This window comes from Streptopelia decaocto (assembly GCF_964273445.1).
Source record: "Streptopelia decaocto genome assembly, chromosome: Z".
Classification (NCBI taxonomy): domain Eukaryota; kingdom Metazoa; phylum Chordata; class Aves; order Columbiformes; family Columbidae; genus Streptopelia; species Streptopelia decaocto.
In genome coordinates this window covers 65,923,651-65,940,428 of record NC_138657.1, presented here as the reverse complement: position 1 = coordinate 65,940,428, position 16,778 = coordinate 65,923,651, and the positions used below count along the sequence as shown (strand labels likewise).

Genomic DNA, 16,778 nt, shown 5'->3' with positions numbered 1-16,778 from the left:
CCACAGCTTGAAAGTCACTTACCATCATGACTCTCAACCCGTCTTGAATTTCAACATGCGAATGCAACATCCCAGCTTGCTGCTGCCACAAATACATTCTCTGTATGCTACTAGCCAAGTGCCTAATAAAAATACAGAACAAAACCAAACAGAAGATGCACTGTACCTAGTGGAAATGCCCCCTCAGTTGGCAATGTGCTTAAAAAGAAACTGTTCAATAACTTGTTAAAAAAACTGTGTGGGGATTAAGGTTTCATTGACCAGTTTATAATTCCTTTCATCTTTAAGGTTTTATTGACTGGCTTACAAATCCCTTTGTCTTCCCCAGCACCTTTAAAATAAATAAATAAATAAAGAATAAAATAAAATTAAAAAAATACATATATATACACACATACATAGAAAGAAAGAAGTATGGAGTATACTTTTACATTTGACCTTCCCCAGTCCTCTAAAGAATCTCCTCCTGCCCTCCCAAAGACTTTCTGAAGAGTCAGACTAAAGAGTCCCTGAAAAAGACGAGAAGGATAATGCTGACTTTTTAGTTTAGCAACCTCACAGTTCTTATCTGAGCACAGTAATCTATTAAAATTAGTGAAAGAGCAAGGTAAGTTAATCACACAGGAGCTTAAATAGTAAGCTGAGGTCTCTGAAGAGGACAGAGACAAAAATGGTGAGAAATGGACTTTACAAAGGATGACTCCTAAGAAAAAATGCACTAGTTTGCTGCCTGAGGAGATATCAGTGGTTCAAATGTTGTTTGTTTGTTTTTAAATAGCAGAGATAATAGGAAAAAATAGCCTAAGCCACTAACATTATTGCTTACCTTCAAAAGCCTGTTGAGGGGCAGTAAAACAGACTGTTTCAACAGATGTTTAACAATGCACTTCTATGCAACCTAGTAAAACCACTTTGGCCAGACCTGGTAAGCTGGGATCTGCTCGGGTATTGCCTTCAGATGCACTACTGGGAAAGCGCAGGAAGCCCCTGTCTCCATCACTCTGGTCTGAGGCACTCCTTATTGCTATAGCAGGAGGCTATTGTGCTAATGGAAATCCCATTAGTCTTCACTTGGAGTCCACACTCTCACCCTCCTGCCAAGTCTTCCCAAAATGTGAGTGCCTAAAAAAGCCTGTAGTTAAGAAATTCTCTCTGAGACTGGGAGGCAGGTCACCCTGCCAAGGACAGGAGAGACACAAGCCATTCTGCAGGCTGTCAGGACGCAGAGAACGCCGCAGGAATGGCAAGAAGGCAATCTGTTTTTCTGTACCTGCCTTAAAGTAAATGGAAACGTCGGTTACCTAGAAGGTAGGCTGAACACTGGATTCAGCTATGAAGAAGACATTACTCCACTAATATGTATTCTTACACACTAAACAGTTAAAGCAGCCTGCTGGTACTGCCAGGAACAACCCTATCATTTCTGCACTAATTTAAATATTGGTCACAGTAACATACCTAACTTTCAAGAGACATCGAAAAGTGCTTCTCTCTCTCCTAGTATTTTCAAAAAAAAAAAGAAAAAGAAAAAGAAAATTAAAGAGAAGGAAGGTTTAAAAAGAAAGAGAACAAAGAGGAAGAGACAGCAATCAAAAACTGTTTCTCCAGTTTACTCAACATAGGTAATTTCTGGCATTTATGCACTCTGGTTCCATTCTCCATCAATACCACCTGCCACTACAGATGCTGAGTTAGGCCAACACATGCATTATAGCTTCAAACCTACCTGTAGCCCCGAAAGTGTATTAGTAGCGTCACTCGCTTTACCAGCACCCACTCATCAGTAAAATATCCATACTTACTGTTTTAGCTTGATATCATGCAGAGTTTCTGCACAATTTCAGTTTGCTGTGTTCAATGCATATATGGGACTCAAGCAAGTACAAGGCCTCACGTCTCCTGTATGCCTGCAATACAGTGGTGTATCTCATTGGATAGCAGAGTGCTAGAGAAGGAACTCATCCAGAACCCAATGAGAAGAACTGAACTGAATGCTAACATACTAGAGAACAATACCACACATAGATGAAGGAGGACTGGATCAACACCTTTCTTACCTCTTACTCATTACAAATGTCCATGTTCCATTAATTAAATTCTGAATGTGAAATGTTTTTTGCCAGCAGTAACTATTTTTACTTTATAATTCAACAAAAACTTGACTGAAATCAGCCATGCCTTTATCACAACATGTTAGCATCATTCAGAAACAGCTGCTTCTTCATCCACATTGGCAAACGTCAATTTAGGTAAGCAGGAATCCTTCCACTGGGATTTGGATCAAAATTTTACTGAACAGGATCAAGGTTATAATACCTATACTGGACTACAAATACACTGCACTGGATTGAACAAATTATTTTTTATTTAGAAAGTTACGTATTAGCAGAAAGAAATCACTTTTCACAGAACATAGCAGTTGAAGGAATTAGATTGGACAGTCTCTTCCTAGTTTAAGAAAAAGAGAGACATACTGACTGGCTGACTCTGACTGATGCTTTGTTCGAGAACAACGTGCTTCCACTGATAACGTCGCCCTGTGTCTATGTAATGGATACGAGTCACGCGGCCTTGTTTGGTTCCTTCAGCTTTTCTATACAGAACTGAAGGTAGCACAGGGATGAGCTGTAACACATCTGTCTAAAGAATAGTATGAGGAAAAGCAAGACAAATATTTAACTACATTAATAGCCATCTTTCTAGTAATTTAAAAATTGCACCTACTATTCACAGGACAACAAAATACCCTGGAAAAGAAAAACAGTGCTTGACCAACAGCCCATTCCATGTTTTCCTCTTCTACGATATACAACTCTTCATAATGTATTTGTTTGCACAGGACTTAAATAAACATCTTGTTTAAACAAACCCTTCAGTCTATGGAGATGGTTTATAGTTTCCAGTTTAAACAATTATAGTGGTGCATACTTGACTAACGGATTGCCTTAGCACACATTAACAATTTGCAAACTTGCAGAGGAAAACATAGAAGCAAAATCATAGAAGCAAAAAAGCCAGTGTTTGAACTAAACGGCAACATTGGCATCTAGTTTTACTTTATAATAGTAATCCAAATTATTTCAACAGCACTTTTCCTATAGACAGTCCAAAACCAGTGCTAATTCCTTTTCCTTTTCTAATGCTGGGATCATTTAGTTCAAGAAAAAAAAAAAAATCTGAGCTGAACAGACAGGAATGCTTTTAATAAGATTTTGTCAGACAAACCAAACCCTACCTTCAGACAAATAAGGTATGTTTATTACCCCAGTTACCATGCATTTATGCTACAAATGAAGTAATGCAAACTCATGTAATTAGAAAACTAATTAACATGTTTATAATGACATGTTCCTTTATGTCATTAAAAAACAAAACATGTATTTCTGAATTATATACCTTTCCCTCCCAACCTGTCAATAAATTCAGTCTCCTTCATCATTATGTTTTAAGGAGTCCAAGTTTTAGTAGTGGTTGTCTACGTGAGTAGTCTAGAACAGCAACAAAACTTGTTTTATTTAAGGCACAGGAAACTATGCACGTACATAAGCAGTGCATTTGTTATATCCTTACAAAAATAAACCAAAAGCTGCTAGCTCCCCTTCAGAAAAATAACCTATCTCTCTTCAAAAAGAAGAAAGAACTATACTTCTGGTGATTTCACAATGCAGCCTGGCACCATATGTTTCATTTGCGTTGTTTTTTTTTTTTCTGTTTTGTTTTTCTTCCCTCTTGAAGGACTGGAGCAAGCTCTATTATGCATGAATTCAGAAAGTACAAGTCAGCCAAAAGTCGCAGATCTCTCAGGATAGACACATCCATCTGTCATTTCACAGCAGGAGAACAATAGCAGCTTCAGTATAGACACAACAAGCTCACACAGTCCTTACACAGCCAGACAGAAAATCTGCCTTAGCTGATAGCTAGCTGCTTTTGAAACTCCAGACAGATGTTCCTGTGTAACACCAGGATCAATTGCTGCTTTCTTCTTTCTGTATTTTCCAAATTCCTCATTTGTTCATAGCAACCAAAATACAGTCAGTTTACTGGTTGTAAGCTCTATAGAGCCTTGGGAAAATCAGATTTCAGAAGCAAAAGAACTTAAGACATAGAAGCACAGAATACACTATTCTTTAATCTGCAATTTTTCTGCTCTTGGGGCCTATTTTTGAAGTAGCTAATCCATAAAGCTTGACAAAGACTGTGCTTGTTTTAATATAATGATTTTCTAGAGCTATGCTTAGCAGCCTGCAATGATCTTGTCCATAAATCTGTTGAACAGACAGCATATTGCATTGCTTCTCTACCATAGAAAAAACCAACTTTTATTTTTTAATGGTTTATTTCACATCTGTAGATATTGAAAACACAAGTTCTAGACAGAAAAATAATTATTTGTAAAACACCCTAATTTAATCTTTAAGTGATTAAGCAGAAAAATTGGCAAAGCATTGGTTTTAGTTCAAGTAAAAGAACATGTTACTGATAACACTAAACCAGTTTACATGTCTAAAAATAATCTCATCAGGCCATCTGAAAAACTTCTCTTTCAGTAGTATATGCATAGTTTTTTTTTCCCTGACAATCAGTCAGTCTCATTGGGTTTTGATTACATTCAAATTTGCAACACTGGCTCCGTCACAGTTCCCACATTTTCCAGAAGTAAATGGTGTCTTTTAAACAACAGGATAGTGCTGGTGTCCTGTGCCGTACTGTAAAGTTTGCCTCATTAAGAATAAGCTTCTAAAACAAATTTGACTGCTAGTAACTGAAGGCACACTGAAAATATATACCTTGGAGTGCCTTCAGAGGTCAACGTTGGGATTTAAAACTAAGCAAGGCCCAAGTTACGCAAAGACCCTCAAACATGACAAAACTCTGCAAGATGAAGGCTGACACATTACCCTGTAAAAAACATCACCAGTTTTTGTTCAAGAATGCTATCGTCTGCATTTCCTTTTTTCAAGAACCACAAGGACAGAGAATGCTGACAGTCTAGGAAAGCAATAAAAAAAAAAAAAAACAAACTTAGGAAGGAAGAAGAATAAAATGCTGAAAAGATGAAGATAGAATGGAAGTACACGCATATTATTGACAGAAAGTGTGCTTTATGCAACATCTGAGTTCCAAGATTTTGCTTCAAAAATTTACCTATGCCTCTCAGATATTTCTGGGAATTTTCCAGGCACTAGATGTAAGGATCTCCTTACCAAAATCACTCCCCTTTTTGAAACTATAAAGCAAATGCACTTTCTTTTGACATCCCACAAAGATGTAGTTCAGTCACATCTAACTAGCAAATGCAATTAATCATGCATTAACTCTTAGTCCTTTAAAGTTTGCTGGGTAGGAAGAGTATTTAAAACCTGAATACAGAAAATATATCTCAAATCTCCAGACAGAGTATGTATGTCACAGCAAGGGGGAGAAAGGCAGTGAAGACTCTTTTAGAGGGGCTTTGTTTTAGTTTGGTTTTGGATGGCAGGGGTTGTTTGCTTTCTCATCTGTGTTGAAGCCTGGAACAGCCTGAAGCCACAGATAGCACAGATTGAGCAGGAGTAAGAGTGCAGCTGGAAAAGTCAAAAGGTAACAGTGAATAGAATTCCTCACTGTTAAGCAATGGAACAAGAGTTAAACCTGCCACAAAGGAAAATTAATCTGAGATACCTGCTTTTCACTTGTATCCCAATCTATTAATATGGCTGGTCAGCTTCCTTGTACCTCACTGCATTTTGTGAAACCCTATCATACTACATAAACACTGCATTTTCCAGTAAGAGGTGCTTTCCTAAAAAGTAGATTGTTTCATGCATGGTTCAATTAATTTATCATTCTGCAAAACAGCTTATGTTCTACTTACTAAAAAAGTCAAACTATAAAAGGTCAATTTCCACTTTTTAGCAAGATTAACTAAGCTGACTTAGTTGATGCAAACTTATCCTTAAAGAAAATAGTTTCAGGTAAACATGACGGTTTTTCTTTTTTCCTTACATCAAGGTTCACAGATCCATTAGAATGGGACCTGTGTGTTCAGGAAGGAGAGGAGAGAAATAGCTTTCTCGTGTGGACATACAGCACACTGTAAATGAGCATCCCCCTCCTTCCCCTGCTCTTTCCCCCTCTCCTGTTCTCCCTCAGAAATTAGATCTACTGATAACATTTGCAGTAAATAAGGACCAAGACTGAAAAAGAAAAGTGTGCAATACTGAACTAGCACTGGACAGGCAACTATTATAGATCCTTACTCAAGTTGTACAACTGTTCAGGGCAGTAAGTTCCTAAAGGACTCACTATTGTTACTAAAATAAAAGAGGACCAGTTTTCAAATTAATTCAAGAGAGTGAATGGCCATGACTGTTAGAAGGAATAGTTTCATGATTTAAAAACATTTTTCCTAGGAAATTTCTAAAATTCAAATAAATTCTCCCAGTGGTGATGCAGTAGATCTCAAGATATAGTAAGACATTTTAGTATAGTATTGGGAGAAATTAAGTCAAAATCTACAATCTGCAGGGCTAGAATAAAATTTGTACCTTAAGGAATAATATAATGCTGTGATCCTTGAAAAAAGTACACTTTTCTTGCATGTGTTAATATCATGGGTATAATATCATCATACTTTTGTCCAAAACTCTCATAAAAAGTCATCGTGGTTATGCTTCACATTTAACATGATATTTAACTGCTGGACTTTACATAAACCAGTACAACACTTGTTGACATCTTTCTGAAGCCTACCTCAGTAACGTACCACATCATCCAAATACTCCTTTTAAATCCACATGAACCCAGATGGAAGCCTGCTATTCACCAGGAAACTCCCTCTGCCAAGGAGCATTTGCAGAACCTTTGTGTTTTGTTAAACAACCCAAAGAGCAACAGTTCCCCAGCCAGAAATGTATAAAAACAGTGTCACTGTCTCAGTCCTATTTTTTCTTCCTTTATGGGTGATCACTGAAATTATGAATAAAATTTTTTAAATCTTATCCAAATACAATCTAAAAAAAATCCAACAAAAATTAGAAAAAAAAAGGGTGGGGCAACCCCCCCTCCCACCAGTTCCTGCTGTCTCCTCTCATACTGGCTGGTAGAATGGGTTTATCATTAGCAGTTTCCAGGTCAGTGGCAGGTAATGGAGCAAACCCTTGAATGCCCTTCACCTGAACTGAATCAGGACCATAATCTGGATACTGCCACAGAAGACAATTAAAAATGTTTCTGTAAATACATTAGCCACAAAAGGAGTGTTAAGGAGAATCTCCATCTTTCGGTGGATGTGGTGGAAAACATAGTGACAACAGATGAGAAAAAGCCTCAGATACTTAATGCCTTCTTTGGTTCAGTTTTTCACGGTAAGATCAGTTGTTCTTTGGGTACTCAGCCCCCTGAGCTGGAAAAGAGAGAAAAGGGACCAGAATGAAGGCCCCATAATCCAAGGAGAAATGGTTAGTGACCTGCTACACAATTTATAGTCTATGGGGGCAGATGAGATCCACTCAAGGTTGCTGAGGGAGCTGACAGATTTGATCACTGAGCCACTTTCAATCATTTATCAGCAGTCATGGGTGACTGGGGAGGTCCCAGTTGACTGAAGGTTGGCAATGTGAAATCCATACAGAACAACAGTTGGAAAGAGAATCCAAGGAAATACAGGCCTGTCCCTCTGGCCTTGGTGCCGGGGAAGGTCATGGAGCACATAATCTTGAGTGCTATCACACAGCACATACAAGAAAAACATGCAATCAGGCCCTGTCAGCATGAGTTTTGAAAGGCATAGGATCCTGCTTGACCAGCCTGATTTCCTTCTATGACAAGGTGACCCGCGTAGTGGACGAGGGAAAGGCTATGGATGTTGTGTACTTAGACTTCAGTAAAGCCTTTGACACCGTAATCCACAGCATTCTCCTGGAGAAGCTGGCTGCTCATGGCTTGGACAGATGGCTGTATTCTTTGCTGGGTAAAAAACTGTCTGGATGGTCGGGCCCAAAGAGTTGTGCTGAATGGAGTCAAATCCAGCTGGCGGCTGGTCACGAGTGGTGTTCCCCAGGGCTCAGTGTTGAGGCCAGTTCTGTTTATTATCTTTATCAATGATCTGGATGAGGGGATTGAGTGCACCCTCAGTAAGTTTGCAGATGACACCAAGCTGGGTGGGAGTGTTGAACTGCTGGATGGCAGGAAGGTTCTACACAGGGGGGTCCAGACCAGCAGGATCACTGGGCTGAGTCCAATGGTATGAGCTTTAACAAGGCCAAGTGCCAGGTCCTGCACTTGGGTCACAACAACCCCAGGCAGTGCTACAGGCTGGGGAAGAGTGGCTGGAAAGCCACCGGGCAGAAATGGATCCGGGGGTGTTGACTTACAGCTGTCTGAACATGAGCCAGCAGTGTGCCCAGATGGCCAAAAAGGCCAACAGAATCCTGGCTTGTATCAGGAACAGTGTGGCCAGCAGCACCAGGGAAGTGATTGGGCCACTGTACTTGGCACTGGTGAGGCCCCACCCCAAATCCTGTGTTCAGTTTTGCGCCCCTCACTACAAGAAAGACATTGAAGCGCTGGAGAGAGTGCAGAGAAGGGTGACGAAGCTGCTGAGAGGTCTGTAGAACAAGTGTTATGAGGAGCGGCTGAGGGAACTGGGGCTGTTTAGCCTGGAGAAAAGGAGGCTGAGCGGAGACCTTATTACTGTCTACAACTACCTGGAAGGAGGTTGTAGTGGGGTGGGTGTAAGTCTCTTCTTCCAAGTCACAAGCAACAGGATGAGATGAAATGGCCTCAAGTTGCACCAGGGGAGGTTCAGATTGAATATTAGGAAAAATTTATCCACCAAAATAGTTATCAGGCATTGGAACAGGCTGCCCAGGGAAGTGGTGGAGTCACCATCCCTGGAGGTGTTTAAAAGACAATGTAGATGAGCTTCTTAGGGACATGGTTTAGAGGTAGACTTGGCAGTGTTATGTTAAGGGTTGGACTTGATGATGTTACAGGTCTTTTATCATCTAAATGATTCTATGATTCTAGGAAGATCTCTTGAAACAGAAGTTGTTCGCTACCACCAAGAGATGCAGAAGTGGATGGTTGCCCCATGGATGGTAAGAATGTGGAGGGGAAGTCATCCACAGTCCCTGGATAAGTAACTCAACCACTGAATGTCTCTGCAAGACAGCAAACATCTTGATGGGTCTTAGGAGGAGGTATTCTTTGTTTCTGTGATATCCCTTACTCTTTCCTGACAACAACTGCATCTTCCATTAATGTTTTTGTAGGGCATAGACTTGTACCTGGAAACACTCATCAGTGCCACATCTCCTAGTCACTCCTCAATCCAGAGTACCATGTACAGCCACCACAGTACCACAGCTCTCCTTGTTGCATACAGCACTACTTAAATTTTCCAGGAACAGACCAGATTATTTTCCTATTTCCAAAACTAACATTGCTGCTACTGTAATCCTGGAAAAAAGAGATGCCCAAGGGAGAATCAAACTCTAATGACAGAAGTTGTGAAAACAAAATGGCTTCCTTCCATCTGTGAAACATAACCACTGAGAGGGTAAAGGGGGAATGCTTTGAAGAGGAATCGCCACATTAAGAATTTATTTACATGTGTCAGACAGACAGTGTCCTGCTGTGCTTGTCCCCAATTATCTGAAAGTAGAAATAAGATGGGCAGCAGACTGCAAAGCTTTGATCTGAAGTGGAGCAAGGCTGGTTTCACGATATCAGTCATGTCACGGCCTTTACAGGCAGCCAAGGCTGAGATCTTTTGCTAAAACTCTCATACATCTTATAGTCTCCTGTATCCACTGACCTCCTTTGATCAAAATGATGAGTAGCCCCTTTTGCACCCAAAAGGAAAGCATCTGGAGAAGAAAGAGGCCTTCATGTAACCCCAAGGCTGTGGTTTCAGGAGCAGCCAAACTAGTTTGAAGGTTTCTTGCCACCCAAATAGGAATATGATAGAGACCATCCCCCTCCTGCGCTCCTTCCCACTGCCCTGCACCTGGCCACGCAGTCCCATCTCCTTCCCTCCATTACACCAGGATGTGACAGACTCTCCTAACAAGACACTACATTTAAAAGGCTGGATATTCTTTCCTCTTGAGCCAGTCAGGAGCAGAGCCAGGGTATGCCCTCACTCTGGTCTGGGGGATCTAGACACTGAGCCGCTCTTAAGACTGACCTCTTCAGGTACCATTGGAAAAAGTTGCTTCACCTACGAGATCTTAAAACATCTCTAGCTTGCCCCATCTGTAGTATTTTTTTCTTGTATCTTTTGACAGGAGCCAAGCCCACACATTATTTTTTTCTGCTAACTTCAGACACTTCTGCTTTCTATTAGGACGATAGTAGTGAACAAATACTTGGCCTTGGCAGTTTTTCATGCTAAGGCTTTCTGCAGTCATGTCAGAAGATAAACAGAATCTTTCAGATTTAGGAGAGATCTACCTAAAAATGTTATTAGCTTGCTTGTTTGTTTTAACTGACTGAAGGGTACAACAGTTTAACACAAACAAAATCATTTTCTAATTGAGTAACACAAACACTGTTACATTTGTAGCACACTATTCCATTAAAATAAAACATCTGTAAATTATGTAATAAGGGCATGCCAGCATTATGTGTCCTAAATATTTTAATAAAGACATATTCACAGTATTTTGTGCAGTAACCAACAAATGAATGTACAATGTGTCCATAAAATTATCCCATTTCAGGGACAGATGCACATTTCACAGTTTACTTAGAAAATACAATACTTTAATGGAATATGATACCTAGTGCCTGACAGTTCTCTTCATTTGTTTGAGTAAACTAAGTTTAACGTATACAATAATAACTGCTAATGATTTACTGACCTACCTTTTTTAGGATACTTCATGGTACAACAAAACACAAACCTGCTTCTTTCACTTCCACAATGCGAGCATCCACAATCCTCTAGAATACCATAGGTAATTAAAATAGCATTTGGAATTACAAGCTTAATTAAAGAACAGGAATTTAAATGGCCTAGACCTACCCACCAGTTAAACTAATTTATCTGACCATATCTGAACACATATCTCATCGCTTGAGGTATGCTTGAAGGGATAAACCACTTCTGTTGTGCAATTTTTAAATCTAGAGGGACAACGCTTAAAAAAACCTGCCCATTTGCCACTCTTTTAAACATCAGCAGCTCTTCAATGATCAAATGACCACAAAAGCAAACAAAACATTATTTGCCTTGTACCATCTGAACTCTCCTACTTCAAGGAGAGTGCCAAAATGATGTCAGAGTAAACCTGATACTCAAGCTTCACTACTATAAGGGTGGGTACCCTCTGAAGCTAAATTCTCTCCTGATAAGAAACATCAAGAGCTGGTCATTATGGAAAACAGACCTTTATTCTTGTGAGTGATAACAAAGTAAATTGTGACAGTGGAGGAGGAACCTCCTGTCCCAATCTAGATAAATATTTTTTTTTCAGATAAGATTGCATTTGTATCTTCATTTGCATGCTAGAGAATTGGCAAGCTCATCTCTTACGAGGACAAAGACTTTACCACAAAAAACCCCAAACAACACAAAAAAAAACCCCATCACCAACAAAAAACCCCACAACACTCACCCTTTTATAAATAATAATTTCCAAGCTTTCAAGAACAGCACCTAGTTATCACAATTCTACTGCAAGTTTATAATATAAATATAGTAAATTTTGCTACTGACAAGATAAAGACACAAAAAGATTCTTGTAATTCTGGCAGTAACAGAAATGAATGAAGTCATACTACATAGAAAAACAGGCACATTAGAAAGAACAGCATAAGCAGGACAACAGCATTCATTCCAGCAATACACATGCCACAGGCAAACTGGTCACAACTCATCCAGCAGTAGCTCAGTGGCCCTCTGTTGACTACATGAAACTTCCTGAAACCTGAGTACACTGGATCCTCTCTGGATCCTCTTGAAAACAGTGTGATGTTTTAGCTCACTCGGTGAGAAAGCAATCCATGTTCCTCCAGGATGGTCAATATCCACCTCCCCCCAAATGAAAAAAACACTCAAGAAAAGGCCATTCTGTATGCCTTTAGCAGAGCCCCGCTTTTTTGCTCCTACCCACAGTGATACCTAACTTCCCAGAAAAATGGTTTGGTTTGTTTTTTTTCTGAATACAAGCAGCCTCCTCACCAAAAAACAAACCAACCCTACCAAAACAAACAAACCAACCAATCAACTACAACTCTGCTTCCTTTCCTGATCAGATGCCAAATTAACCTGATCTTTTTCTTTCTAGCTCTCCCCACCATACCAAACTCCTGTTACAGGTGTTCCAGAGAAAATGTGAAGGGGCACATAGTTTTAATTATTCCTCATATGGCCAGTATACTACTTACATAGTAAATACAGTGAAACTCAGTTCTCAGTAAATGCAGGATATTCCAGATTTTAAACCCACCCACAAAAAAGCTGGTTTAAAATCAAATTAATTCACTTCCAACACATATGTATTTCTGTGTCTGTGCATCTGCCATGTACATCTCTAGTAAGAAAAGCTCCAAGGACCTTTAGTTAACTGTATCAGTAACTTAAAGGTATTTTTTAAAGTATTTAAAAAACATACAAAAAACCCAACCAAGCAAAACAACACACACACACACAAATCCCACAAAACAACAAAAAACACCCAAACCCACAAGACTTCTCTAGCAACATGAAATAAAACTGGATCCCATGGTATTTCAGAAAAAGTGCTCTTAAACCCAAGAGTTCAGTCAATAAACATTAGCCCCTTATATCAAGCATCTCATATAATTGATCAAGCCCTAACAATTCTCACCCCACTCTAGAAGATGAGACAAAATCTATTGCTTCTTAATTGGCAAAATATTTAACCAGTCTGAATAATAACTTAAGGAGAAGTTAACCCCTTAATTCCATGTGTTTAAACATTAACATCTACAGTCTGCAGAAAGTACAAGCTAGTTAGCCTTAAAAAACTATTTGCAGCCTATTTCCTTTGATGTGGAAATACACACAATTGCCACTAGCAAATGGCAACATTTAGACATGAAGTAACTTTTTTTTTTAAGGTTCACTTTAATTATGACTAGGAACCTCGTGGTCTGAATGCTATTGCTGATTCTTTATGATGTAAGAAACTAATTTAAACCTATTTTCTCAATTAAAGTCTTTACAATCTTACTCAATTAAAGTCTTTACAATCAAACTTAAAAAAAAAAAAAAAAAAAAAAGACAACAACACTGAAAAATTCACCTGGCAAAACATTTGAAGTCAATTGCTGGATTATTCTCATTTTCTCAACTAGCAGAAAGCAGTCTTAATTTTTGACAATCTCTTTGGAAAAACTAACATATATTAGCATAGCTCCAAGTAAACATTCTTAAGCAAGCACAAAAGATACACTAGATAATAGACAAATTTTAACTTTAATCCTAGCACGTTTAAGAAAACCAACATTATTTCCCTCTGACTTATGGCAAAAGCAGTCAGGGACAGCAAGCAGTATATCATCTTCCACTGATTTTTACTGGAGCCATTGTTTTTCAGCTCCTTGGAAATAACCAAGCCTTGAATATGAGAAATGTCTCATGGTAATAAATGATACATCACATCACATCACATACTTCCAAACATACTGGTAAATACCGCATAATTCGCATTTTCTGGTGATACTGTGAATGAAATTTTTAAACACAGCTGGTAATTAGCTGTATGAAGTTAACATCAGGTTGCTTATACTGGCACCTGAAATTAGAATTGGGAGGATGTTAGTTTCTGAAATACAAGCCTAATGAGACAAGGGGCAGCAGCCAGCCTGCCCACTCACCTCACAACACTGACAGCTCAGCAGTCTGCTCTTTGTTGGGCCGGAGAGTTTCTTTCACTGGTGCCAAAACACAGGTGTTCTTCACAGGCAGAAGCCCAACACTTGCCTTCACCACCAGTTGCAGGTAACAACATGAAATTCTGATTAATCCATGAGATGCTTGTGATGCTTTACACACCTCAGACTCTTCACATAATTTACATTGTTCACAATTTAAGAAGTCACCTAAAACCAGTCATGCATTATGCATAGGGACGACAAACAATAACTCCCCACTGCAGGCACCGACTAAACAGACACAGAGAATCAGGTTCCCTCAACCATTTTCTCCTTCCTCCTGGTTCTCTTTTGAGTCTCAATTTGAGTCCATCAGCTTCAATAAGAGAGGAAAATCATCCAGCTCCTCTTCCTCAGACAATTCTCGATCCTGGTGGTGAGAACACACCACTCAGAGGTGGTGATGGCACTTGGGTCCCTTGAGACTACAGAGAGGTGTGAGTACAGATCATCCTCTTTAACCAATATGCTGTGTGACTACAGGGCAGGGGACAGATCTTTTACCTAGGTGTCCTCAGGAGAGGATTTCGTGTTGGCAGAGATGATCAGCACCCACCAGCCATATACCTGTGTTCCACAGGTAGGCAAGAGATGAGCAATACTTTCCACGGGCTAATGCTGCAAACCTCACCATTCCCTTGGAGATCTCCCGTCCTCTCTACTGACTCTACAAACATTGCAGGCTCTCAACTCAGGTAACGTGAATCATCCGCCGCGTTTTTCAGCTCTGCATGGGAATTGTGCAAGGAGTTGCTTTGAAATCATACCCAGCAATTTTATTACTTAATATACTGGTATACCAATTTCTGGCAGAATTTTAAAGCAAGCCATTCTGAAAACAAATTTATGGAAGAAAAATGAGTCAAGCGAGAGAAAGATTCAGCTTCCTTTTAAATGCATGACTCATTTTAATTATCATCCTGCAGGCAGATCAGTTAATTGCTAGAAACCGCTGATTATTCTCACCTTTTCTTATTAGGCAAAAATCACTGCACACTCAGACTCAAAAATCATAACATGAACTAAAAACAGACCTTGCTTGATATTTCTAGCATTTTTACTTAATTTTGCATTTTTACCCTATTTTCAAATGATTTTTTTTTAATAACAGTAAGTCTACATTGCTCAGGCATGTTTTAATTTGCTCTTTTAACATCTGCTATTTGTTCCATCAGCTAATAAAGCACTGTACTATCTATTTTTTTTAGCTATGTATCCAGATGTGTCTCTAAAAGTTTATATTTGAATCAATATATTATGAAGGCTTTATTTCACAGCATAACTCAGTACACAGGACTTTCTTCTACATCAGATCAAGGTTTGTTTTTATTTTACTATACCACACAGGATCTCAAACAAAGCTATTTTTGCAGAGAAGTGTAAAAAAAGACAAGCATTTTAATTGGGCTTTTTTTGAGTTGACTAGTGGGTTTTTTGTTGTTTTGGCATGTTTTTTGGTTTGGTTTGGGTTTTTTTGTGAAACAGCAGAAGTCATGATGGAAATAAAAGACTTAAAAATCAAACAGAGCCTTGTTGACATGGCAAATCCTCAGCTAATGAGATCATGCCAAAACTAGCACCTATAGTAAACATTCAATGGAATGCAAATGACAAAAGCTCCAAAAAAAAGTATCCTTCCTTCTGGACTAGAGGAGTCATGTATTGCAACTGTGAAGACACCTTTTTTTAAAGAAATCAAATACACATGTTGGTGTTACAGTCTGAAAATAAGACATGGCGGGTATAAATAAAGCAGTTCCCCAGCTGCCACAGTTTATTGTTGAAGAGTAATATATCTAGAGAAATTATTTCGATTTACAGACATTCTCAATTACATTCAGGTCTTCAAGAATGTATCACTTCATGCAAGAGAAGCCTCTAAAAAAGTGTTCAAGCTTGTGAGGGGAGAGAACTCCAAGCCACAAGTTGCTGCGAGGGACTAGCCAGGTCCCTCTGGCCAGCCAAACATGGCAATTCTGCACTGATGTGTAGTGGCCTGTGCTGCAGGAGGGACTGTCCCAAAAGAAGCTCACCAGTGTAGGAAGCACACCCAAGAGACGCACAGGTTACCCTCCTGACCGATATGAAGAAGTGCTGCAGTCAGCCAATTTCAGCCACTGTTTTGTTTGGTTTTTTTCCCTTCTGGACATTTTCTAGAGTTCTCAAACGGTAACACCTTAATGGACTTTGGAGTTCCTGTATGGTGCAACACTAACCCAGAATCTGATATATGAAAGCCATGGTTTTGTCAGATGGCCTCTATGCAAATCCACACAGCTAGAAATATAGCTGATCTTCTGCCGAGCAAAGTAAAATAGATTCACACTGTATGGCACTGGAAAGGAAGGGCTGCTATGTAACTCAAGCCATATGACTTCCCTGAAATAATTCAGTGTTGAATTACAGTTTATTTTTCAGGAGGAAAAAAGTGCAATCTGGATTCTAGGATTGCCCATAACTTTCTTACTGACACCGTAAACCAAATAAATACACCATAGATCATAGTTCTCAGTCCACTATGAATTTCCCTGGCTCTTCTCTGGTCACATCATATTTGATTCACAGGCATTAGCAGGGTATTCCAGTAGCAGTTGTACCAGTGCCAAACAGATAATATAATCTCAACTCCTAGGCAGAACACCTCATTTTTAACAGTCAGAAATCACACTAGTCCTTTCCAGGCATACTGCTACACTGAGAATTCATGTTGAGCTGATTATCTGCTGTGACCCTCTATTCAGAGTTGTCACATTTCACACAGGACATGTCCATGGGAGTTCTTCGTGTTTCCTATCTTGATGGCTTTGACTTCAGAATTGCCATTCACCAGACCTGGCTTACCAACCAATCCACATCACTGTCTCTGCCTGTTGTCATCCCACTGTTTG

The 16,778-nt window shown here is 39.4% G+C and overlaps 1 protein-coding gene across 2 annotated transcripts in view; it reads right to left on the bottom strand.

Moving 5' to 3' along the window:
- Positions 1-16,778, bottom strand: part of LHFPL2 (LHFPL tetraspan subfamily member 2) — a 127,149-nt gene that overhangs the window by 88,145 nt on the left and 22,226 nt on the right. The window lies entirely within an intron of this gene.